Raw genomic sequence first — 25,827 nt, 5'->3', positions numbered from 1 at the left:
AAGAAGTCGAATCAATGAAGAAGATAAGCAAGGTTACATGCTGAATTATAATAAGAGTTCATACCATCCAAGCAAAGAAGATCAAGGTTCAAAAGGTTGATCAACCATACGATCTAGGGTTTATGCAAGAGGGCCAAGAACTACAAATCTGATCTATGGAACTATAATTTGAAGGATAGTTGAGTTATTGAAGGAAGAAGTATGATCATCGTTGACTCAAGGAAAAATAAGGAAGTTGAATTAAGGAGGCTTGTGACTTGGTCTTGGAGAGGTCATTGAGTCAAGGGTCTAGGCCATGGTCTTGGTATTCATCCATTGAAGTCTATATAAGAAGAAGATCTCGTTTGGGTTTTCCTCTCATGTTGGAGAGGTTTTGGCCCTGGTTGATCACATATTCTATGTGTCTCTTGTCTCCTCATTGTTTATGCATTTGTAGATGTTTGATGAAGAATATTTTTTTGATAACTGTTTGTTATTGTGGATTAGTCTTGAATGTGTTTGTGTATGATAAATTGGTTGGGTTTGTAAACTATGAGTAGAGCAGTGTTTGAGTGATGCATGCTTCCTTCAAAAAAATGTGTCTCTTACTTAAACAATTAATTTAGTGGAAACATGGGTATTTGGACAATTAATTTGGAATTTATGCACCTTACAAGTACATCAACTCATATAATGCATAAATATAATGGAAAGTTGTAACATGTTGCATCATAGAAAGGATGTTGATAAGATATGATAGCTTAAATGTACATGATAGTTTGGAAAGGTGGGGAATACCTCTTATTTAGTCATAGGTAGCCTAATCAATTCCTTTTTTAATATTTACATGTCCATGATGATTTTGAAAGTAGGTGGGTAGCAATTCTTACTCATGTCATAGATAGCCTAACAAGTACATTTCTCTATCTAGAATGATACTAGATACAAATTTTTTTTGTATTGTGTGCTTCTTCAAATTTTCTTATAATGTATCATGTTATAAAAACTTTAAAATAAGCTTCTCACTTTGGTTCTTTCATTTGTGGTAAAATCTGAACCCAACTTCTGAAAGTAGTGTTATTATGGAGGATACCAACAATATTTTTCACTCCATAAATGTTTTAACCTATCTTTAGTCTTTGATGAGTTTTTTTGGATGATTGTACTTTAAAAATAAAGACGCATTTGCATTTTTCTCACTTGCTAATTTAGAATCAATGAAAAAATCAAAATAATTACTTATATTTATTTGTAGAGTTTACTTGAAATTGATGGAACATGGTGATTACATCAAATGAGTGTGAAATTGAATTTTGAAATTTTATTAATGTCCTCAATGCTTGGAAAATGTAATGGGATCAGATGATAAGTTAACATGTAAGGTATTTAGTGAGACATTGCTTCTCTTCTAAAAAAAGTATATCTAAACCAAGTGCAATACTAGGGAGAGAGAGGATTCTGTAGTGTACAAAGCTGAGTTGTGTGGGTTTGGGGCTAAGGCATAGTTGCTCCATTTAACTAAAGTAAAATGAGAGGAAATGAGGCAATGCATACTTTGTAAATCTTAGCTATGAGGATTTGGGGTTCAAGGCTTAGTCACTTCACAATTGAAATAAAATGAGATCAAATGGGACAAGGACTTGCAAATTATTAGTTATATGTAATGACATTAAAGTGAGTAAACACAAAGTATCAAAATTCGAAGTAGAATCAACCCTTGTGTATGAAAATTCAGTCAAGCATTTTTTTATGGTTGAATTCTCCCTCAAATATACATTTGATTAATGCAAAAGCTTAGAAAACCACATCTATGTAATCGAGGTATCACTCTTAGATGCACAAACCTTTCCCCTTGGCTTCTCATTAACTTTGAGGTTGTGCTCCCCTACACTGCTATATGCTTACTAGGGATACTACACTCCAACATGACGGATTCTAAGATATATTGTGATAGGGGGGATGAGGGTTTCAGAAATTCTTGTTGCCACAGGAAAGTCTTGCCATGTTTAGTTCAACAATACATAAGCAAAATGCTCATGTAGAAGGATTTATAGTGCTTTTTCAATTGTGGGAAATAGAAATACCATACATTATGGTGCTTCTTGGTACAATATTACCGATTCATGGAGAAAGATCAATGGTTCCTTGGGTGGAACTATACCAATGTGTGGGTGGGACTAGGCTCATGAGATTCATTTTTTACTACCATCACAATGAACTACAACCAAATTGACTCATGAGATTCATTTTTTATTGCCATAACAATGAACTACATCCAAATTGGTTATAAAAGATTGCATTGTTAAAAGTTATTTTTTAGCTTTAAATTTTGACATAATAATTATAAAACCAAATCTCATTTGTTTAAATAACATGGAAACCCATAATATTAGTATTAGATAATTAAACATTAATAAAAAGTGTTTATAGTTTTTTTTTTTAATTATACAAAATCCAAATCTGAATTTGTTTAAAATTACAACTTACAACATGGTTAATTATTTTGTAATTTTGAAAAATAAAAAATATAATTTTTTGAAATGAGTATACAATAAGATAATAAAATATTCATTCCATACATTTTGATATATTCATAAAATATAATGTTTTTAAAATTTATAAAAAAATACATAATTATAATTAAAAAATTTAATGATCATCCAAATTAAAAACGTGATTTCTGCCGTGTTTTCTTTCCCACCTTAGTGTATTTGAATGAACGTTGAGTAGTTGAAAAAAAGGGAAAGACCATTTTGGCGCGTTTTCTTCCCGCCTTAGTGTATTCGAATGAATGTTGAGTAGTTGAAAAAAGAGGAAAGACCATTATGTCCGGTTTTCTTCCCCGCCTTAGTGTATTCGAGTGAATATTGAGTAGTTGAAAAAAAAGGAAAGACAATAACAAGTTTTCTTCCCCGCCTTAGTGTATTTAAATGAATGTTGAGTAGTTGAAAAAAAAAGACCATGGGCACAATATAATATGATATGTGGTTATATGGAAATAGGTACAGTTCGCTGGATCAATCTTTAGGGTTTCTAGATTGATGACCATTCTTAGAATTGATTTGAAAATTTGTTTTATGTTTTCACATGAAATATATGTTGAGTAGTTGAAAAAAAAAGGGAAAGACCATGGGCACAGTACAATCTGATCTGTGGCTATATGGAAACAGGTACAGGTCATTGGATCAATTTTTAGGGTTTCTAGATCTATGGCCATTCTTAGAATTGATTTGCAAATGTGTTTTATATTTTCACATGAAATGTTGCAGTAATTCGCTGGGAGTTATTGTTTCATGGTTGAATTTGGATGCGTTGAGAAATAAGATTGAGGAGGATCTCATCAATGGCTTGCTCACAAAACATGGATCTACTTTCGCTGGGAAAATTTGGACCACGATGGAAGGATTAGAAGGATTGGTCTTCTTTCAAGAGCCCAAGAAAATACTTGGACAAGTACCCTTTCGCTCCTTTAATTCCTTCCTTGATTTCAATTTCTTCAAACAATCTACCAACTTTTTCACCTAAATTAGGCTATTTGGGTTTTGTTTTTTAAGAATTTAGCTTCAAATGAACTAGCCCCCTAATTACTATATTGGAAATGAAATTTATATTAAATATAGGTTGAACTTTTATAGTAGTTTGGTAGTATACCACACTAGAAAACAGCCGAAAAAACAACAACGTAGACTTCTCAGGGTAACTCCCTGCCCTCCCTCATTTCAATGCAACACGAAAAGATTTTCTTTCTCTCTTTCCATTTCATGGTAGTTCTTAATCAGAAATCTCAATTTCAAGCTCTGTTACTAGAAACGGAATGAAAGTCTTCGTTTATGAAAAAAATCATATAAAAAATGGAACGGTATGGAAAACAGTGTTTTATACGGTAGTTTTTGTTTTTTAATGCAAGAAACTGGGTTTTCCAAAAACAGTTCGTTTCTTGAAACTGTTTTATGGAAAACGTTAATCTGGTTCATTTGCAATATGGATCTCTTCCCAATTGGACGTAGACATGAATGATAAAAAGCATTGGTTTTCTAGATAGGTTTTGAAGGCATTGTCATAATCTATGGTTAGAAGTCAACCATATATAGCTTAGGTGCTAACTGAACAAATTTGTTGCAAACAGGTTGCGTGTTCTCCCTAGTGTTCTATGGTTAAGTTTTTACAATTTTTTCTTTGTTATTTTGTGTTGGTTTTATTTAAAAGCGGATTTAGTGATTATATTTAATATTTAAAATGTGTATTTTTATATAAAATTATAAATTTAAATGTATAAGGTTATTGGATGTTATTGAAGATCAGCCAAGTGTTCACCCAAAACGTCCAAACATATCAATAACAACACGTAGTGTAACAGAAATATTCATCCTCATCCAATTATTAAATGCGTAAATATTCCTCTAAAAGCCTGGATTTCCCATAACTAGGGATATTACTTATATAACCCCTGGTTTTAGTTTCTCTTGCATGCTTGGCGATTCAGCTGGAATATGTCAAAATATAGAGTTCCTTGATGTCTTCACTCCAAATTCTTGGGTGCCATCTCAAAGAAAGGCTCATAGGATATTCCAAATATTATCTTTAGAGGTGGTCATTTCGACCCAAAAGGCCGAGAATCCATGCCATCACTCACTCTCTTCTATGCATGTGTACATTACCAAGCAATTTATCATCAATAAACATTGTTGCAAGACAATAATTGTTCAAATAAATTTCTGAGAAGTTCTGGATATCTAAAGAGATTTCCTTATAAAGCTTAAGTTCAGCAAAGCATCCAACATATGGATCATGAAACAGTGGATCCTCACACTAATATATTAACCATGGGACTGAGACAAAGATATACAAATTGTAAACTCCCTCATTTAGATGAGAAAGTGGTGCTAGAAACTCTCCATGTTAGAATTGACATTCTTACCATATTAAAATGGTGTCCTTCCTCAATGTAAACAATTCTTCAATAATATGGCCACTCTCCCACATGTGTCACTTCTCCCAATCCTCATGCTTAATTGGCACACTGCACCTACGCATTTCATTTGACAATGCATATGTCTTGGGACTTTATATCAATTGTAGTGGGCCTTCATCCCTCTTTTATTACAAAGCAGACTTATCAGGGTAGGGGAAATCACAACTCCATGCCCTCCCTCATTTCAATGCAACATGAAAATCTTTTCTTGCTCTCTTTCGAATTCACGGCAGTTCTTCAATAAAAAATCTCAATTTCAAGCCCTTCCTTCTAGCTTTGGTTGAATATTTTCATTTCTATCAACTCCAAAAGCAGGTGATAGAAAGGATGGGTAGAAGTCTTGGTACCCAACCTAGAGTTAAAGAGGAAGAAACATTGAGTCAGACATTGGAAGATTCCTCTCGTGGGGTAAAAGGATCACAACAAGGCCACAATAAGCCCCCGAGAGAGAAAGAATATGCTACTACATGCAATGGTAAAAATCAAAGTATGGTGCAACACTGTATATTAAGGTACCATTATCATCCCCTCAAGACTTTGATTGTTGAGGAGAGAGAAAATATTTTAAAAGCAGAATATGGAAAATTTGAGGCTATAATTAGCAAAGTGGAGAGCTTGTATAATTTTGTTTAGAGACCTCATGAGCAAGTTACAAATGCTGATACACTAGTTGATCTCACATCCACACTCCTCGCTACCATTAACAGATCACAAAACAATGATGGTGATACTCTAGTTGATTTTATTAGTAGTGATATTCTAAGAAACTATAGTGACCAGGCATATGGAAGAAGGTCTTGGAGGGAAATGATGATCAAACCCAAATATCATGGAGAAATATTGGGCTTTTAGCTATTTTTGTTTTCCAGCATGTGGCAGGAATTTGCACTGTGCTTGGACCAATGGATAATGAACCAAAGCAAAGGAAAGCTATAGTACAGAGAAAACAGACTAAGCCGATAGAAATCACTCGACCTAAAGTAGTGAAAGAGTCCCCGGAAGATGAAAATTAGAAACAGACAAGAATATGGTAAGCATATTTAACATTTCGCAAAAACAGAAGCAAGCCATATTAGAGAAATTGGTTCTAAATAGAATATCTTTTTCCCAGACAGTAGAAAACAACTTTGCGTTATCATTTCTAGTCAAGGATGGTAGAGTTGAAATAAACGTCGATGAAAATGGAAAACATTTTTTTGTCCCCAAAAATGCTCCCAGAGCTACAGAAATGGCATCTGGAGAAGCTTCTTACAACCAATTTGTTTTCTGTTTGATTTTAAAGACTGGAAGTTGATGATGGAAGCTATTGAAAGTGGTGAGGAGTTGATGCCTCACAAAACCAGTTGACTTATGATTCCTTGTTCTGAGAAGGCTACAGAGACTCCTACCAGAGAGATTTCAAGAAACAGGGGCAGAGTGGTACTTGCAACTCTTGAGGTGTAGAAGGATGAATGTGGAAGTGATGATGGTGGTGGAGGTCTTCAAAGACTAGCACTGAAGAAGCGAAATAAGTGTCTCCTATGACTTTTGCTTCTTTTTTGGGTGCTTTTTGTTGGAAACTATCTCTGTTTCTATCAGTGCACTGTAATTCATACATGAAGCTAATCTTTAATTTAAGTAATCTGGTATATAAACAATGCTATCTTGTTCTCATAATTAGTTATAATTAAGTTTACTGGAAGTGAAAATCCCTGATCATGTAGTACACCCCTTTAGGCATGGTTCCAAGGCCTGGGCAGAACACTGGCATCACGTAAAAGGAAATTGTTAATGTAAGATGTCAAGTTTGATTTGTTAAACCATGATTAGTCTCCTTGTGACAATATGTTGTAATTTTATGTTTGAAAAGTGTTTTGAGATACCACACAAGAACAAAGTTTCTGATTGTGTAGTTGGTTTAATTTGACAATACATAGAGATGAGAGTAGGGTAAGGCTAGGTGAAAATAGATGCAAATACAAAGGTTCAAAAAACTAGCTAGCACCCTTTACCATATCGAAACCCTTTTACTGGCACTATAGGGATAGAGAGATCCACCCAGAGGTGTGTGGAGAATAAGTAGGGATATGCATGCTCTGGATTGAATAATTGCTTGGGCCTAGCTCAAGCAGGCACAACTAGTAGATGGCAAGAGATTGGGAATATATATCTATTAAGTATGTGTATATGAAATTCATTATGTCCCCTTTTGATTGTCAAGGTGGGAGGAATGCAATGGAGAAAGGGAGATCATATTTTTCCTCTATATCCCACCTATCAGGACACTAGGATAAGTCCCAATAATAAGAGTTGGGTTTTCTCATAAGTATATGATTGTAAAATGCCATCATGAACTTTATTAAGCTAAGTCATCCTTTAGCTGAAGCTTCAAGCAAGATACTCAGCCTCTTTTCAACCCTTCAGTCTTCATGGAATAGTTGCAGAACAACCCTATTTAACCCACGTTGAATGCCTCTTCTTGCTGTGATCTTAAACTTCAAACTTCAGCCCTTCTCCCTACAAAAGCACCCAAGAAAAACACTAAAAAAGACCTCTCTTTCACACGTTGTACCTACAACAAAACATAAGACTTCCATGTTGCTTCTAGGGCTTCTTTCTTGCTGTCTTATGGATCCTTCTTGCAGTGGCTATGGCCTCCCTTTGACTGTGTCTAGGGCCTCTCTGAGTGCTGCTTTAGACCTTCCTTGACTACGACTATATGATTCTTCTTGATAGCTGATAAGGGCCTCCATCTTGCTACGGATTAAGGCCTCCTTTGCTGTGGATAAGAGCCTTCCTTTTGTTGTGTATCTGGCCTCTCTTGACTGCATATTTATGCCTCTCTTGACTACATGTTAGGCCTCTCTCTAGACCACGTTTAAGGCCTCTCTCTTGTTGTGGCTAAGCCTTGTTTTGACTATGGTTAGGGCTGCCTTTTACTACATCTAGGGCTTCCTTTTTGACTGTGGCTAGAGCTCCTTCAAGATTGCATCTAGGTCTCCCTTCATGACTGCAGCTAGGGCTCCTTTGTGGCTGCAACTAGGGCTCTCACTATTGCAGCCTGCTAGCCTCACGATGCCTGGGGACTCCTGCACTATAGCACTCTCTGTTGCTTCATCCACATCTGTCTCTACCCACATCTGCCAGTCCTGCTACTCTCTCTTCGGGGCTCCCGTAACAAGGTATAATCCAAGAGGTTGGGTACCTCAAGTATCTGCCCCTCATCACTTGTAGTCCTCCTGACTATAGCTCAATGTCTCCCCACCTCTTCTCTAGATGTACATGAGCACTCCCTGTAGTCCCTAGCATGCCCTGGGACACTACGACATGAGCACTAGTGCATTAACTATGCTAAAAGGTCACTTTCTTGTTAACTTGAACATGAATATCTCTTCTACAAAGCAATATTTCTTAGCTTTGTTTACATTAGTGGTTTGATAAGAACATTTCTACAGTCTCTTCACTGAATTTCTTAAAGTTTTTACATTTATGCTTTTTGATAAAAAAGGGCTAACATTTTACCCTAGCTAAGTAAGTATTCTTTAAATAACCTTCTAGCTTGGTTCCTTTTTGTTCCATCTAAGCTTGGAAAGGTGTCATGATTTTACATTGAACAATGTAAGAATCTAGTCTTCTTTAGAAGCAATCAAGCCAACTCTTTCATTTTGAAAATTACCTACCAGTTCTAGACACATTCTTTGAAATTTCTATACTGAAGGTGTTGGATTTAGGTAAGTTATATAGAATGCACACCTATAGTTCTATTGTTCACCTATTAGACCAGTGAAAATTATAGGCAAAATTGGAAGGGTTGGACATGAATGTTCCAACCATACTCTTATTGGTCTACAATACATATATTCATAACACATACCTACAATACTATTGTTCACCTATTTTGCTAGTGCATAATGTAGGCAAAATGTTAATGTTGGACTTTGCTGTCTCAAGTTCACACACCAACACTAAAGATGCAATGTATTGCGTGCATCCTTAGATTTGTTTGACATTGCAAGCTAACTGTTTAAATAAATGCATGTATAAAACTTATATATTAGCAAAACAAGCATCAATATTTTTTTCTAGAATTTTGGGCTGAATTCACAATAATATGCTAAAAAGTGTCATTTCAATGTCTGGAAATTAGGATATATAAATGTGAGATATATACTCTACATCTTTGGGTTATCTCCTTTTCAAATCTGAGTTTTTTTAGGCTACATGTTAATTGTTTGAACTTTTAACTTTGAATAAATCCCTGAATGGACTCCGTAAATACTCAAATAAATGGACTTCATAAGGCAGTGGTACCATAAATTGTGTTATTTCAAAGATTTGACTTCCATATTTTCACAAAATACATTGTCCTCAATAAATACTTATATGTATAGATACTTATGTTTAGGATTATATATGCATTGGAGCGATTCCTTTATGTTTTACTATAATCCTGATGCTGACAAGCTTTAGCTAACTTTTTTCATCAATTTTTCATAGAATATGCAAAAGATTTCATTGTCAAAATGTGGTAGAAATTACATTTCTTATGATTTATTTTTTTATTGTTCATGACAAGATAATCATGTTGTAGGAATGAGGTATCCTACAGTCTATTTCAATTTGTGGATATTTTTTTTCCTTCCATTTTTTTACAAGGATGTAGATTTTATTTTCATATTAATGGTTTTTGCATGTATCTTATCTAGCCCCAAATGTTGGTAATGGAGTGGATCTTGAGAAGTAGTCGTGGAAACAGACTATCAGAGGTTAATGTTACAATACCACTTCCACCTGGTATCAAAAAAAGTTTAATGGCAAGTGACATAAAGAAGAGTTATTTAACGACAGGGTTGAAAGGGCAACCTCATGTCTTACTTATAAGTCATTTATTTGCTCTAAGTCATCTGTTTTGGAGCTTTACCAGATCAATTATTTCACTAATCCAATATGCATGGATTGTATTTCTCACCCGATGTTAGTTACTTGACATGATTGATATTACATTCAATTCTAGGCCACTTTTATTTTAAGTTAGAGATTTTATTGATTAAAAGGATGTTCATATTTTGATTGGTTTACTTGGAGCTTGATTTTTTTTTTTATAAATTCCACGTGGATGTTATTTTTTCAGGGTGAGCTCTTTGCACTAGTAAGGTCAAATGAGTCCTAGAACATAGGTATACAACAAGAACATCTTTGGCCTTTGTTGTGTATCTGTTATTCTTTATATCATTGATGGATGGTTATTGATTATGTAAAACAAAGGATGGGAAGGTCCTGCCAATTCTCTTGACAAAACAAAATAAAATGGAGTGGTAGAATTGTGTTTTAAAGGGTGAGCCAGAAATCAGTACTTGAAAGGTAGAACTTGAGAATGACAAGCTATCTAATCTGGATCTAGAGACACAACAGACCGTGGAAAAAAATGATGGTATTGACGAGTCTTCCCAGAAAATAAGCTCTAATTGTTATACCACTGCCCAAATTTTAGTTATCTACAATGGAAACAGTGACTTTAGCTTTATTTGTATGAATAATGAATTTTTCTATTGTCCTATTCATTTCCTATGAATGATTTTGATTTTGAAACTCCAACTAGTTTGTTGTTAAATTAAGTAAAGATTTGATGAAAAACTTATAGTTTTCAAATCTCTTTTGTAAATCTATTTTCTTGAGCAAATTTGTCTTTTTACTTTAGGTACTGTAGATTGCTACCGTCTGACATATGCTATGATATAATTTCCTGATAAATAGACAAAGTGTTGTACAACATAATCTTTTTTAAATCTAAAGAAACAATATTTCCAAATACAAAGTTTGTTAATTAAGAACATCTTTTAGACTTCTTTGCTAAGTTATGGTTATATTTCGGTAGGGGATTTTGTGTATGCTGATATTGAGTTGTCTCTTTGGTTTTTTTAGGTAACAATGTTTAGTAAGGAATGTGTTCATGAGCAGCAGGCACACATCTTATTCTACCATCAACAAGAAACTCTATGGTTTTCAGGCATGGCAACAAAAACGCAGATGTTAGTGGGACATCCAAAGTCCTTGTTGGATGAATTTAATACTAGTGATGATTTTGATTCCTTGTTAGATAAAGAATGTCCTGAGTCAAATTCAAATAAACAGAAGCAGCTCAAGAATGAAGGTGAAGCTATTGCTTTCTGTCCAAGTCAATTTCTTTTATTTGTTGGTTGCTGTCATGTTTTGAGTGTGGACTTGTGAAATTCCAAATTGCATGTTGGTTTATGTAAAGGGGATATATATATATATATATATATATATATATATATATATATATATATATATATATATATATATATATATATATATATATATATATATATATATATATATGTCGTTCATGGTTTCTGGAGATCCATGTTACATTTGCATAGAAGTTTAGATATCATTCAGATATCTAAACACCAAACAACAACAACATTGAGATTTTTCTTTCACTCAACCTATAACATATTGCATCTGTCTTCATCAATGTTCTTCTTCCATATGTTATCAACTTATGACATTTCCTTTGCAATATTTGGTGCATTTTCTAGTTATAGGTCATTTATAGATTATAAATGTCTTCAAACTTTCACTTCTAATTGAGTATTCAACTGAACATATTTATTCTCTTATACATAATTATTTTTCCCTCCACCCACTTTTCATAACTTCCATAACCATTAGGTAGGGACCTGTAGCTTCGATGTTTCTTTGCTTGTTTAGTAAAATATTGTTGAGACTTTAATTTATTGAAAGTTGTAGAATTTACAATTTATGAAGTTTCAAGGTCTAATTTTAAAAGTCTAATTCTTTAAAGGGTGCTAGCTCAATGGAAGAGCACTTGCTTTACAAGTAGGAGGTTGGTGGTTTTATTCCATTGTGCCCTGACATGATCCATATGGAATGAGCTTTTGACCATCACCAATGAGATTTGGTGACAATTTTCAACCGTCACCAAAATATGAAATGGTGACGGTCAATGAACGTCACCATATATATGCATCAATAGTGACAAACCTCAAAGGTCTGTAACCATAAATATTTTTTGTTATATGAAATGGTGACGGTCGATGTCCGACATTATAGTCATTATTGTGACGGACCTTGAATGTCACCACAACAACTATACTTATGGAAATGCGGCTTTTGGTGAGGGTCAACGAATGTCACCATATATATATGCACCAATAGTGACGACCATGAAAGATCCATCACAACAAATTTTTGTTGTTCATATGAAATGGTGATGGTCACTATCCGTCATTATAATCAATATTCGTGACAGACCTTTAATGTCACCATAACACCTATACTTTTTATGACGCCACCTTTGGTGACATTCAGTTTTTTGTGACGAAGGCTATGGTCTGTCACCATTGCTCAGATGAAATGGTGACGGTCTCTATCTGTCATTATAAATAATTATTGGTGAAAGACTTTGAATGTCACTACAACACCTATACTTTTGGCGACGTTCAGTTTTTGGTGACGGACGCTATGGTCTGTCACCATTACTCATATGAAATAGTGACAGTCACTATCCGTCATTATAAATCATTATTGGTGATGGACTTTGAGTGTCACTACAAAACATATACTTTTGGTGACGTTCAGTTTTTGGTGACAAAGGCTCTTTTGACCGTCACCAATGAGCTTATGGTGACATTTTTTCCCCTCACTAATGTCCTTTTTCCCTGTAGTGTGGGTTCCTCAAAGACATCATCAAGTGGATCATGGCTATGGTGTTGGAATATTTCTCTTCCATCCTGTGAATGGTTCCCCTTCGCAACCCTTCAATCCTTCCAAGGGTATCAGGCAAGGGGATCCTATCTCTCCCTTCGTCTTTGTCATAATGGCTGAAGGGCTAAGCCGATCAATCTCTGTTTCCTTGCAAGCTAATAAAAATACTGGTCTCCATCCTCATGCCCCTTATCCCCCCTCCACACACCAACAATTTTTGGATGAAACCCTTCTTATGGGGCTCCCAACTATCAAAGAAGCTTCCTCTTTCATGTCCATTATGTCTGACTTCTCTGTTGCCTCTGGAACCTCTATGAACCCCGAGAAATCCAAGTTGTTCTTCTTTAACACTCTGCTACCCATCCACAGGAACATCGCTAGACTTCTGGTCGCTAGACTTCTGGTCATTCCCATCAGTTCCCTCCCCTCCACTTACCTTGGAGTTCCCCTTATAGATAAGTGTCTCTCCCAGACCACTTGGGAGGATATGATGAATAAATTGGAGAAAATAATTTCCAATTGGACCTTCAGATCTCTCAATCAGGCAAGTCATCTTATCATGGTAAAATATATTTTACAGGCCATCTCGCTCTACCTGTACTCGGCTTTGGCAGCCCCAAAAGTGATTTGAAGAAAAATCAGAAACCTGCAGAGGAACTTCTTATGGAGAGGAGCATAGGTAAAAAAAAAAATGGGCTCTAGTGGCATGGGAAATAATTTGCAAGCCCGAAAAAGATGGAGGCCTTGGTCTTAGAGACATAGACCTCCTGGGAAAGGTCTTTGGAGCTAAAAAATTATGGAGATGGATTACAAAATCCAACTCCCCTCGAGGAATCATATAGAAAGAAAAGTATATCCCCTCCCTATTTCAAGAGCAAATAATCAGGCTAAATGGTAATATAAAAGGCTTAGTCATCTGGAACCAAGCGTGGGCAAAAATGGATGTCATTCAAAATCATAGTTTCTGGGAAATAGGTAACGAAAACAAGGCTATTTTCTGGGAGGATGCCTGGCAGCAAAGGTTGGAACTTGACCAAGATCATTATCACCAAATCAAGGTTGATATCCAAAACAAATGGAAGATCGGAGTCAGCTAGTACTAGAAAACGAGTGACGAAGAGGACAAATGGAGAATATGGATGGATAAAAAAGATTGGACTCGACATATGAATCCCCAAGCCCGGTCAGACCTCTCATCCATGTAATCAAGGATTGGATTAGATGGGGGACAATATTCAATAGGGCATTTCAATTTAAAAGAAGACTACAGATACATTGCCAAGCTTGATAAACTTCAACCAGACCCGAAGTGGAACTCAATCTGGGACAAGAAGCACTGACTGAAAGTATCAATCTTTCTATGGTTATTCATGCATGGAAATATTTTAACATGGGACAACCTAAGAAGAAAAGGTTTCATCGGCCCCTTGAGATGCCTTCTCTGCTAGAAAGAAGAAGAAACCCCTAATCACCTGTTGAATGTATGCCCATGCATGTCCAAATTATGGAATTCGATTTTACTGGTTTTTAATAGCTCAGATCGGGACCGCTCATCCATTCAAAACACCATCGCGAACTGGAGATCTATCTTCTCCTCACATCCTATGATTAATCGCGCACGGAATTTAATTCCTGGTCTGGTCTGTTGGGCACTGTGGAAGGAGCGCAACACAAGAATCTTTCGGGGCATCTCCACCTAGGAGGAAATCATAATCTCGAATATCAAAAGTACAATCCAAGAAACTTTGACCTCTCTACCTACTCAGACTACCAAAGCCCCTCACACTATCTTCGAAAAGAGAATTCTCTCAATGTTGGGTCTCCTTCAGATCAAGGTACATGAAGTCAACCCCCTCTCCAGGCATGAAAATAAAAAAATATCTGGAGACCGCTAGAAGAGGGGAATTTCAAACTCAACTACGACGATGCTGCTAAAGGTAATTCGGGCCAAGCCAGTTTTGGAAGAGTCTTCAGGAACACAAAAGGAGAAATAATCTGGATATATGAGGGAAATATAGGTTCAGCCACAAACAATGTTGCAGAACTTCATGCCTTGGAAAATGGAATCCCCATAATGCATAACCTAAAGCTCAGTCCTCTGATTGTAGAAGGAGATTCCACGTTGGCCACTCAGATTGGAAAAAAACTTCAACAGGGCATTGATGTGGACAAAATTTCAGAAAAATAGCGCTTAAAAAAATAATACATTAGATCAAGCAAAGGATTGATAACAGGGTAGGCCTCCACTTTCAAGCAATCAGAAGGAAGGGCAATAAACTCGCACACAGACTGGCGAATGAGGGTACTAATGGGATCCTATGCTTGAATTACCGAGCTTGGAAAGATTTGGAGGATAGTGAACTCTGTCAAAACTACACATCAATTAATGTTGAAGATAACCACTCCACCGAACAATAATTGTTTGCGTACCCTTCATCATTTCAAAATAGACTCTTAGTTCCATACGAAGGACAAAAGTGTGGTGCACGCGCCCAGACTCATCATTGGCTTGCCTGATTCTAAAGCCCTCATTTCCACCTCCCCTTTCCCTTGTGAGACCGCCGCCTCCATGTCACATCCTCTCTGCTCGACTATTTTTCCGACGCCTTGCATTAGACCTTCGCATGCTTCCCCTTCCCGCCCCTATTCCCTACTCCCAACCTCCCTGTATCCCCCAGGTTATATTTATTTTCCGCTCCCCCTTATCCCCCCTCATTCACCTCTCTACCCTCATCCCTCTCTATTGTTCCTTTCCTCCTTGGTTCCTCTCGCTCCCAAGCCCTTATACTCCTCACATGGCCCTGAAGAAATGCTCTACCCCTGGTCCCAGTTAGGGAGGTGCGTGTAGTCGCGTAACCTCTTGTTGGAAATCTCTGGGTATGTCCCCCACTACTCGCGCGGAGACCTACGCATGACGCGCAACTCTCTGCTATGCGATGACGGTTAATCCTAGAACACAACAACGAATTGCCAATTTAGAAGCCCAAGAAAATGATCTTAGAAGAGAGATCATAACTGAGGATGTCGACACCGATTTTGCCTAGATTCTGAATCTAGCCTTCACTTGAGTGTGTGGAAATCTCTACACGCGAACTATCGAAACATGGTGGCAAATGAAAACCATAATGGGGCTCATGAGGTAGGAGTAGGAGGAGTGCTCCAAGGCACTCGTAACAAATATTGACAGTATGACTGAGAATTTTGTGATGTACATTGAAGCCATCCACCACTACCAATTCATAACTCGAGATGCACCGCAATACACTGTTATCAGGAAGAAGTTTATGATGAAGGTCCATTCCGCTGTTGAAGGATCCCCAAGCATCAAGAAAGAGGTTTATGGCGCCTCTACTAGTCATCTAAACACCACCGCGCAATAGGAGGGGAGCTATCAGGAGACTCCCATTCGTCTAGATGAAGATTTGGTAACCACCACCCAGGATTGACTTCGTCAACCTCCTTTTGTCTCTCTTCCTCAGCGGAGATCTGTCTGTCGCGGAGGAAATAGACTCACGCCTTGTCTTCCTAGCTATGGTTTTCGATTTCTCACTCGGTTTCTATTCTCTCAGTATTGAGAATGTTGTAAAGAGGGTTCTACTCTATTTCCACCTTTGGACTCAGAACCCATTTTTTCCAAGGCTTCAATGTAAAAAAGACAAATCCATAGCCATTACAGGGATTTCTATTGGGTCTTGTGTTGGGCTCTCTCTCTCCCACACAACCCAAAAAATGTAATTTGTCAGTTCCTACAGTAATATATTTTATCTTATTCAAAAAAAAAATGACCAACTCTCTTGGGAATCCAAACTTATAAAAGATGTTTTCCCTTATAAACTCAGCCACCTTCTGCTCTGTTGTTTCTTTCACTTCCTTTACTTCAGCCCACTTTTTCTAATAATCAATGCACACAATGATATACCTCTTGTTTTAGGATGGGGGATCAATTGGTCAAATGAAATCCATGCCCCACTTCTCAAATGGCTCAAGAGTCCCTTGAGGTTGCAGGGGCATTTCATTCTTTGGTGTAGGCTTTCCCATCCTTTGGCACTCATCACATTTGGAAATGTATCTCCTAGAACCTTGGTGTAGAGTAGGATAATAGTAGCCAACTTGAAGAATTTTGAAGGTTGTCCTCTTGCTAGAAAAATTTCCCCCATAGGGTCCATCATGTCATGATGAGAGGATGTCAATAACCTCATATTCCATTACTCATCTCCTCAAGGTCTGATATGGTCCCAATTTGAAGAGATTTCCCCTGATCCATGTGAAAGGGGATATTTTTCTAATAATCTTGCTCTTCTCCTTGGAGGACATATTAGGAGGGAATCTTCCAGAAACCAAGAAATTTTCTATGTCAAAAAACCAGGATACAATAGTGAAATAAAAAATTGGTTCTCATCTAGAAGTTGTTCATCTGTCATCTCCTCATTTTCTACAGGCAATGTTAGTCTAGACAAAAAATATGAAACCACATTTTCCTTCCCTAGCTTGTCAACAATGGTTAGATCAAACTGTTGCAACAATAATAATCATCTTATGATCCTAGCATTGACATCAAGTTTATTCATTAAATATCTAATGGCCACATAATCATTATGAACAAAGAATTGTTACCCAGTGATATAATGCCTAAACTTGTTCAAGGACTACACAAAAACTAAGAGTTCTTTTTCAATAACTGCGTAATTAAGTTAAGCTTTGGAGAGGTTCTTATTAATGAAATATATGGCATAGGGCAACTTGTCTTCCACTTGTCTCAAAGCTGCTCCTACAAATTTTTCTGATGCATCTGTGTGGATGTGGAAAGGAAAATCCTAATTGGGACCTCTTAGAATTGGTGCGGTGGTTAATTTTTCCTTTAGCTCTTCAAATGACTCTTGACATATATTTATCCAACAAAAATCTGAATCCTTAGTTAAAAATCCAAACAAAGGTGAAGCCAACTTACTGAAATCATTAATGAATCTCCTATAATATCCAACTAGTCCAAGGAAACTTCTAACATCCCTTTATTTCTGAGGGACAAGGACCCTTTTGATAAGGTCAATCTTGGTAGGTTCAACTAGGATCCCTTCGAAAGGAAATGACCTAGGAAAATTCCTCCATTGATAAAAAAATCACACTTTTTGGGACTTAGTGAGAGATTCATTTCAATTCACTTCTTTAAAAATTTACAAAGATTGGAAAGGGCTTCATGGAAATCATTTCCATAAGTAGTGAAGTCAGCCATGTATATTTCAATTGTGTCATGAAAAAGATCAAAAAAATACTCAAAACTTCCCTATAGAAGGTAGTAAGGGAATTGCACAAGTCAAATGGAAGGACCCTGTAGGGAAAGGTACCACATGGACATGTGATGGTGGTCTTATCCTAATCCTCAGGGATGATATGGATCTAATTATACCCACTAAATCCATCTAGGAATGAAAATGACTTCTTACCTGCAAGACCATCCAAAACTTGATCAATGAAAGGCAAGGGAAAATGATCTTTATTTGTATCCTTGTTGAGTTCCCTATAGTCAAAACAGATCCTCCACTTCCCATTCTTCTTGGGTACTATAACAAGAGGGTATACCAACTCACTATGTGAAATGGAGTAAATGAATCTTGCATCCAACAACTTTTGCATTTCTTCCTTCACAATGTCTTTAAGGGAAGGGTTCAATCTCCTTTGAGGTTGGCACACATGTTTACATCCATATTTAATGTAGATGTGATGGATACAAACTAAGGGATGCACCCCTTTCATTTCCTTATAGTCCCAAGCAAAAGCATCAAGATGTTGTCTTAACATAGTGCAACATTTCTCTTCTTTCTCTGCTGAGAGGGAAGGATTGATTTTCATAGTTTTGGATGGATTGATTTCCACAATGTTAGCATGATATTGATAAGAACTAGAATTGAACATCTCAACTAGTGGGTTTTTGTTAGGTTTCCTTAAGGATCCATCCACTAGCTTATCAATTGGCATGGAAACAATAGGCTAAATCTACAAAAAGTTATCAATAAGGTCATCCTCATATAGCTGCCCGCTTCCTACAGTAGTGTCTAATGTACAAACTGGGTTGAGGGATGACTGATAAAAATATTTCTCCTCCTTCCTCTACCCACAAGAGTAAGTCATGCTCAAAAAAGGGTTGAGTAGGGATTATAATACAAGATGCTTTGTGAGATTCCCATTTTTAATTTTCATGTTTCCAACCCTGCAACTAATGTAAGCATCAAGAATCACTAACCAAGGTCTCCCTAAATCCAGAGGGTACCCATTGAACTTGGTTTTGGGTTGGAGGACAAGGAAGTATGTGGGGTACTCCTAGGAGTCAACGAAGACTGTCACATGATCAATAACTCCCTCAGGGGCTACTGTGGATCTCTATGAAAGCTGCAACACCACAATGGTCTTTCTCAAAGCTCCTTGGAGGTTGAGCTTCAACATAGTTTTTCTTTTTAATGACATTGGTTGTATCCCTAAGGTCAATCAATGTGTTGGGGAATACAATACTGTTAATGTACACATCCACTACTAGGCTATCGAGATCTAAGTACTTTGGGGAGATAACCCTCCCAAGCATTAAATCAGACAGTTTACCAACAACATTGATAGTGGGGGAATATCTTTTTCTTATTCTAGGCTCCTGATAAGCTTGTTGTATATGGATCATCTTCGATGACCTAGAGAAGGGGTATTTTAACAAATGGGTTCTTCAGGTATCCCAACTTCTTCTGGGGTTGTGTTGTATAGGCCAGACCAACCTTTCAGGATAAGGAGTTATACTGGCTTGAGGGGCACTATATTTCTTCTTCTTTTCAAGATATTCAGGTGGAGAAGGTGGGTGAGAAGCTGTAAGTACCTTCCCAGACCTAAGGTTGATCTCTTGGATCTCCAAAACATTAGAAAGATAATTTTTTTACCTACTATAGACTTATTGGTCTTGCTCATTGTTTTGGTTTGGATTGGGTTAGGCATTCATCTGAGGTTTCTTGGGTGGATTCTTGTGGGGTAGACATGGTTGAGGTGGGGGAGGAGGAATTAAGGCAAGAGGTTGGGCTACTTGAGGCCTCCACCCTTGTGAAGGGTTTCCCATTGATGAGGCTGAGGTTGATATTGCTAGAAGGGCGTATTGACAGGTTGAGGATAATAATGAGGAGAATGGGACCAAGGAGAGTGAATGGACCAAGATGAGTGAGGTGGAGGATACCAAGGATGAAAGGGTGCACTATGGTTTGTATTGAAAGAAGAATAATGTGCAACTTGCATGCCTTACTAATATGGTCGAGGCCCCCCTTGTGGCCTTGTATGGTTAACGAAGCAAAGCTGATCCAAGCTACTCTCTTCCCATTGATATACAACCTTCAGGCCTAGAAGAGAGGGAAAATTTTTAGTTGCATGGTTCTCCTCACCAAAAAGACATACCTTTATGAAATTCAGTGGACACTGATTTCTTGGGTGCCTCTTGGTGCATCCAAGGAAAAATATAGCCAATGCCCTCTCTGCTTCCTCTTGCTTCTTTTTGATCTTGATAGTATCCATTTGTAAGGTGAAGGTGTACAACATTTCACTCTTAAAGTATTCTAGTATGCTCCCTATTTCATGTTTAATGGTTGAGGTAGAGGGAGAAGAGTTGATCTAGCCTTGACTAGACCTACCTCTCTTCCTTGCAACACTAGATTGATACTTGAATAATTTCTTGATGTCTTCATAAGTTAGCTAGTAAAATTCTCCACCATAAAACATATTAAGTTTTTGCATCAAATCCTCCATAATCCCTTAGAGAAGTACAATATCCAAGCATTATGGGTCAAGGGTATAGTTAGCTCTTCTATAGTTGAGTTGGAACCTTTCTTCATAATCCTATAACGATTCATCTGGTCCTAGGGTCATCCTAAATATATTTTCTTTTATTTCTGTTGATCTACAATAGTCCCTGTATTTCTAATTAAAGGCTTGTTGCATTTGAGCCCAAGTGGTGATGCTACCTCCTTCCAAGATCATGAACCAACACAAGGTTTCATCCTTGAGGGTAGAAGGGAACACCTTCAAATTTTTCTCATCGAAAGTGGAGTCATAGGTTCTACAAACCACAACAAACTAGAACATGAATGTATCAAGGTCCTCAGAAGCTAGGCCATGGATATGTGGGAGAGAAGCGGGGCTTATGTTTTTCATTCTGTCTTCCCCATTGGTTTCTCTAATAGGGAAGAGCTCAGTCTAGTTGTTCTCAGCCATGTTTTGGGTAGGTGATGTGGGTTCTTCCTCCCCTATGGGTTCTTCAAAGATTTATGGTTGCTCACCTAAAGGATTTTCCATCTCCTTAGTGGTCAGAGTAAGAGGTTCGCAGTCACCAAAGAAGAGTGATGATTGACTTTTTGAAGGGGTTGGGGTTTTTAGTAGAGATTTCCTTAGATTAACACTAATCCTACGAGGCATGAAAAAAGTTTGTGTGCTTTTTGTGTTTCTTTCTCTTTTTTATTTTATTTTTATTTTTCAAGACAAGAAAAAATTATGCAAAGAAAAAGTAAAATGGAATAGAAAGAAACTTTACGTAGAAACAACACGTACAGAGCCAAAAAGTGTTGAGCCTCAATATTGCAACAAGATTGTTGCAACTCCCAAGGATACCAACTTTAATAATCAACCCAGGGTTCATACAAACGTAAGAGGTGGTAGTGCTATATGTACAATAGGATACACTCTACTCAAGTTACTCCAACGAAATGGACTAGAGAAAGGTATACATACACCACTCTATTGAATGAATTTATATTTTCAAGAAAAATGGATTACATAAAAGGAAAGTCACTAATCTACTTGCAAAAATGGAGATGTTAATCTATTTGCAAAAATGGAAATGATACTCTACTTTGAAGAATTGTAAATGCTAACCTACTTTCTAAAATTTAAATGTTAACTTGCTTGCAACAATGTAAAGGGTATTGTACTTATATAATGTAGACATTAGCATCAAACAAAAACATAATCTATGCATAGGAAATAACAATGCTTGAAATAGAAACCTTAACTTAAGAAGAATAAAACAAATAAAGAAAACCTAATATACCTTGCATAAAGTTAAGAGAATGAAATCATCCTCTAATCACTACATTCAAGGGATTTTATATTGACAAAGTTCATTAGGTGTTTCATAAAGTAATCATGAAAATCATCACTATGCTATTCAATTCATGAACCTATCTACTAACCCTAATTGTTGGAATGAGTTGCAATGGTAGAATGAAAGTCCTAAGTAGTCTTTGGTATTCCTCAATCATGGTTTCATAGCCTAAGAGACATTATTAAGGGCTAGGAGACAAAAATAAAGCTTTAAGGAAAATTCTGGTCAAGTTTGGAGAGCTTCTACAGGGTGCTACATGATTGCTATAGGATGCTACAAGATTGCCCTATTTTTATACAAGATTGAATCCGTGAGAATTTTGAGGGCTAAAAACGTGATCTGAAGGTGGGAAAGAGTAGTGTAAGGTAGAATATGGTTGTATGATTCCCTTTCCAAGATTATTATCCTTCAGGGGCCCATCTCGCACAAGGAGCAATGCACACAGCGGCCTTCAACAAACTAGAAATGTACTCTTGGTGAAGTGTTTTGAGAAAGTTGTAAGGTAGAAAGAAATGAGAAGATGGTAGGATAAGGATTTTAAATGACGATTTTAACCATTAAAATCAACATTAGTACATTCACACCACAAAAGGTCACTCAATCTTGCAAAACATCTAGTGTATGTTAACAATGCAAATTGTTGAAGGTTGAAATACCAAAGAAAGGATGAGTTGAATTTTATTTGAGATATAACTACAACAATAAAAGAAAACATATCTTGTAGTCTGTATAATACCTACATCCACAAGGGATTATGCTTCCTATGATTAAATAAAAATGCTAAACCAATCACCAATTTGTAGAAAACAAAGATGCAAAAAGAAGGCTAATCTGAGACCTAACTACTGCTCAAAGAAAATAACTAAACTTTTGGCTTTCCAACAAAATACCCCAAACTACACTTCCCACAAGAGAGGTTATGGATATACCTACAAAAGCAATTTATCATAAATAAGTCCTACTATAAAGGAAGGAAAATACTACTAGGAAATAAAATGAACGAATAAAATACATAAAGAGAGAGAATAGAGCCTTTGGATTGGGCCCTAACCAGAGGGGACTCAACTCTCTAAAGAAAACTCAGATTGAATACAACAGAAGGCTTCTCATTAACATAAAATAGTGCTCAAGTACATGGTAAAGGAATGGAAATTAAAAGTTCAAGCTCCTACATCTTAGTAGTCTCTATCTTCTCCAAAAGTTTGAATTCTATTGAACCCTTGGGCTTCCTTATTTATACAAAAAAGATTGAGGGGAAACCTCCTTGGAAAGACGGCTACTTCCCTCCAAAATCCCAAAAAAGGTGGATCTAGCTCCATAAGATCCTGGTAGTCCATGAGTTCATCATTTGTTAGTAGATCCTCAAATTGTGGGTGAGTAAATACAGGAAAATCGAGTTGTAGGTGAGTAAATGTAGGGGAAAATCCTCCTACATCTACTCCAACTGCCTCTAATGTATCTCTTCATAGTAAATGAACTCTTTTCTTACACATTAACCATGTTAGGCCGCAATATATGATAAACATCCTTTAGTCTCCCTAATAAACACATTATAGTCAAAAGATGTTATCAAATGTGTGTAAAGAGGTAATTATGTGCTGAAGGATGGCCATATGGGCCTAGTTATATACCAATTAATGAGGCCCATCATGAGTGATTAGTCATGCCATTTGGTCTATGTAATGCACTAGCTAAATTCATGAGATAATGAATAATTTATTACACCCTTATCTAGGTTCATTTGTTATTGTGTATTTAGATGATATATGGGTTTTTAGTGCTACATGAGAGGAGCACATATCACACTTGATGTAGGTGCTCAAGACTTTGAGAAAGCACAATCTATTGGAAAATATCAAGAAATGTGAGTTTTCACAACATTATTTGGTGTATTTAAGCTATGCGATTAGTGGAGAGGAGCTTAATTACGCCGTAAGGCATTCCCTCTGAGATCAACTCCCCTCTCTGCCTACTTGTCATCTTGTAAGCCACATGATTATATGTTAGACGATTGCAACAATTTCAGCCGTTGATTGTTGATTCAAAAGGGTTGCCCAAATGGTTTGGGCGTTTCATTTGGCATCAAATAGTTTCATCTTAATTATTTCTGTAATGCCGGCGAGCATGGCACCCCTCTGTCCATTGCTGTCACCACCTCCTTCTGCTTAACCGCGTCCTCGCTTCCACAACCCCCCCTACTTAAACCTCATCCCTTTGCTCTTCAATCTCACAACCGTATTTTCTTCCCTACCAGTAACTTCTTTCTTGATTGTATCTTCTTTCTTCATTGTTTGATTCCTTTGGATCTCTTCTGATCGATCCATAGTGATAGTGAAGGTTGCAGGGTATTTTATCAGCCTTCAAATGGCTGCTTGTGGTTCGCGGCTTCAACTGACTGTGATCCTGCAAATGGGCGTGTTTTGTATGGCGGTATTGTGAGCATTCGCCGCTGCTGCTGGTGGACAGTCTAGGAAACTTGCTGCGTTGGTGGAAGAGCCATCTGTTGTTTTGACTTACCATGATGGTCCTCTGCTCTCTGCCAGTGGGGTGATTCCTCTCCATCTGATATGGTATGGGCAGTTCACCCCTGTTCAACGCTCCATTGTGGGGGATTTTGTACAATCTCTTGGGGCAAAGACGTCAGAGGGAAAAGAAAATCAGCCCTCCGCCTCCACTTGGTGGAAGACCACGCACAAGTATGAAGGCACCCCCTCTAACAAGGCCGCTACATCCATATCCACATACACATCCACATCCAGTGTTGTGATGCTTGGAAAGCAGAAGGTGGACCAACAATACTCCCTCGGCAAGTCACTCAAGAGGACTGACATTGGTGCTCTGGTTGAAGCTGCCCTCAAGTCGGGGGCTCTGCCTCCTCGGAAATCACCCGGAAATGCCAATGCTGTGTACTTGGTTCTCACCTCCGAGGATGTCACTGTGGAGGGTTTCTGCATGAGCTCCTGCGGATTCCATGCCACTCTCAATCTCAATAGTACAGGAAGCCGAATGTTGCAGGGGAAGGAGGCTGCCGAGAAGCATGATGAGCAGCTTCCAATTCCATACGCGTGGGTTGGGAATTCTGCGAGTCAGTGCCCTGGACAGTGCGCGTGGCCATTTCATCAGCCCATGTACGGACCCCAGACTCCTCCCCTGGTGGCACCAAACGGAGACGTGGGCATTGATGGCATGATCATCAACATGGCCACCGTTCTGGCAGGAACAACCACCAATCCATTCAATACCGGCTACTTCCAAGGGGATGCCGCTGCACCTTTAGAGGCCGTCTCCGCCTGCTCCGGAATATATGGAAAGGGGGCTTACCCGGGCTTCCCTGGGGAGCTTCTGATGGATAAAATAAGTGGGGCGAGCTACAATGCCCGCGGAGTTAATGGACGGGCATTTCTGCTGCCGGCTATGTGGGATCCCACTACCAAATCTTGCCAGCCTTTGGTATAATCATTTTTGTAATTGTAATTGCACGCCTACATTTAGGCGTAGGAAGAAGGGGCATCCACCATGCCTGTAGATGCGTCCCGTCCTGTATATGCATTCTTTTATTCTTTTGAAAATATATTATAACACATTCTTTCAATCTGTTTCACTTAAAATTTTCCCACTACCTATTTTGTCAATTTGTTTGTTTCATAGAAAAAACGGGAGTTGTCTACCAAAATTTCAATCTGTTTCACATAAAATCTTCCCGGTATCTACTGTTTCATTTTCCGCATACTTTCTTTCAGCAAGGCAAAAACACAGCTATCTTTCAGTGAAATACACAGCTACCTTTTTTACGGGAAGAAAAGAACACAGCTATCTTTTAGGAATCGGAGAAGGGGCATCGGCTATGCCTGTAGATGCGTCCTGCCCTGTATATGCAGTCTTTTTTCTTTTGAAAAACAGGATAGCACATCCATTCAATCATATTTTTTTCCCATAATTACGCCGTAAGGCGTTCTCTCTGAGATCAAGTCATATTATTAATATATATATATATATTATTCAAGTCATATCTCATTTATCCTCACCCCAA

The 25,827-nt window shown here is 37.5% G+C and overlaps 1 pseudogene; it reads left to right on the top strand.

Annotated features, from left to right (window-relative positions):
• LOC149169518 (protein EXORDIUM-like 2 pseudogene) overlaps window positions 1-25,389 on the top strand; it is a 51,026-nt pseudogene extending 25,637 nt beyond the window's left edge.
• Window positions 25,390-25,827: the final 438 nt, after the last annotated feature.

The sequence above is a fragment of the Pinus tabuliformis genome, chromosome 4_2 (genome assembly GCF_031772625.1).
Source record: "Pinus tabuliformis cultivar Carrire ecotype Pingquan chromosome 4_2, CPIR1, whole genome shotgun sequence".
NCBI lineage: Eukaryota > Viridiplantae > Streptophyta > Pinopsida > Pinales > Pinaceae > Pinus > Pinus tabuliformis.
Note: the sequence above shows the minus strand (reverse complement) of the source record. Positions and strands in the feature narration are given on the sequence as shown.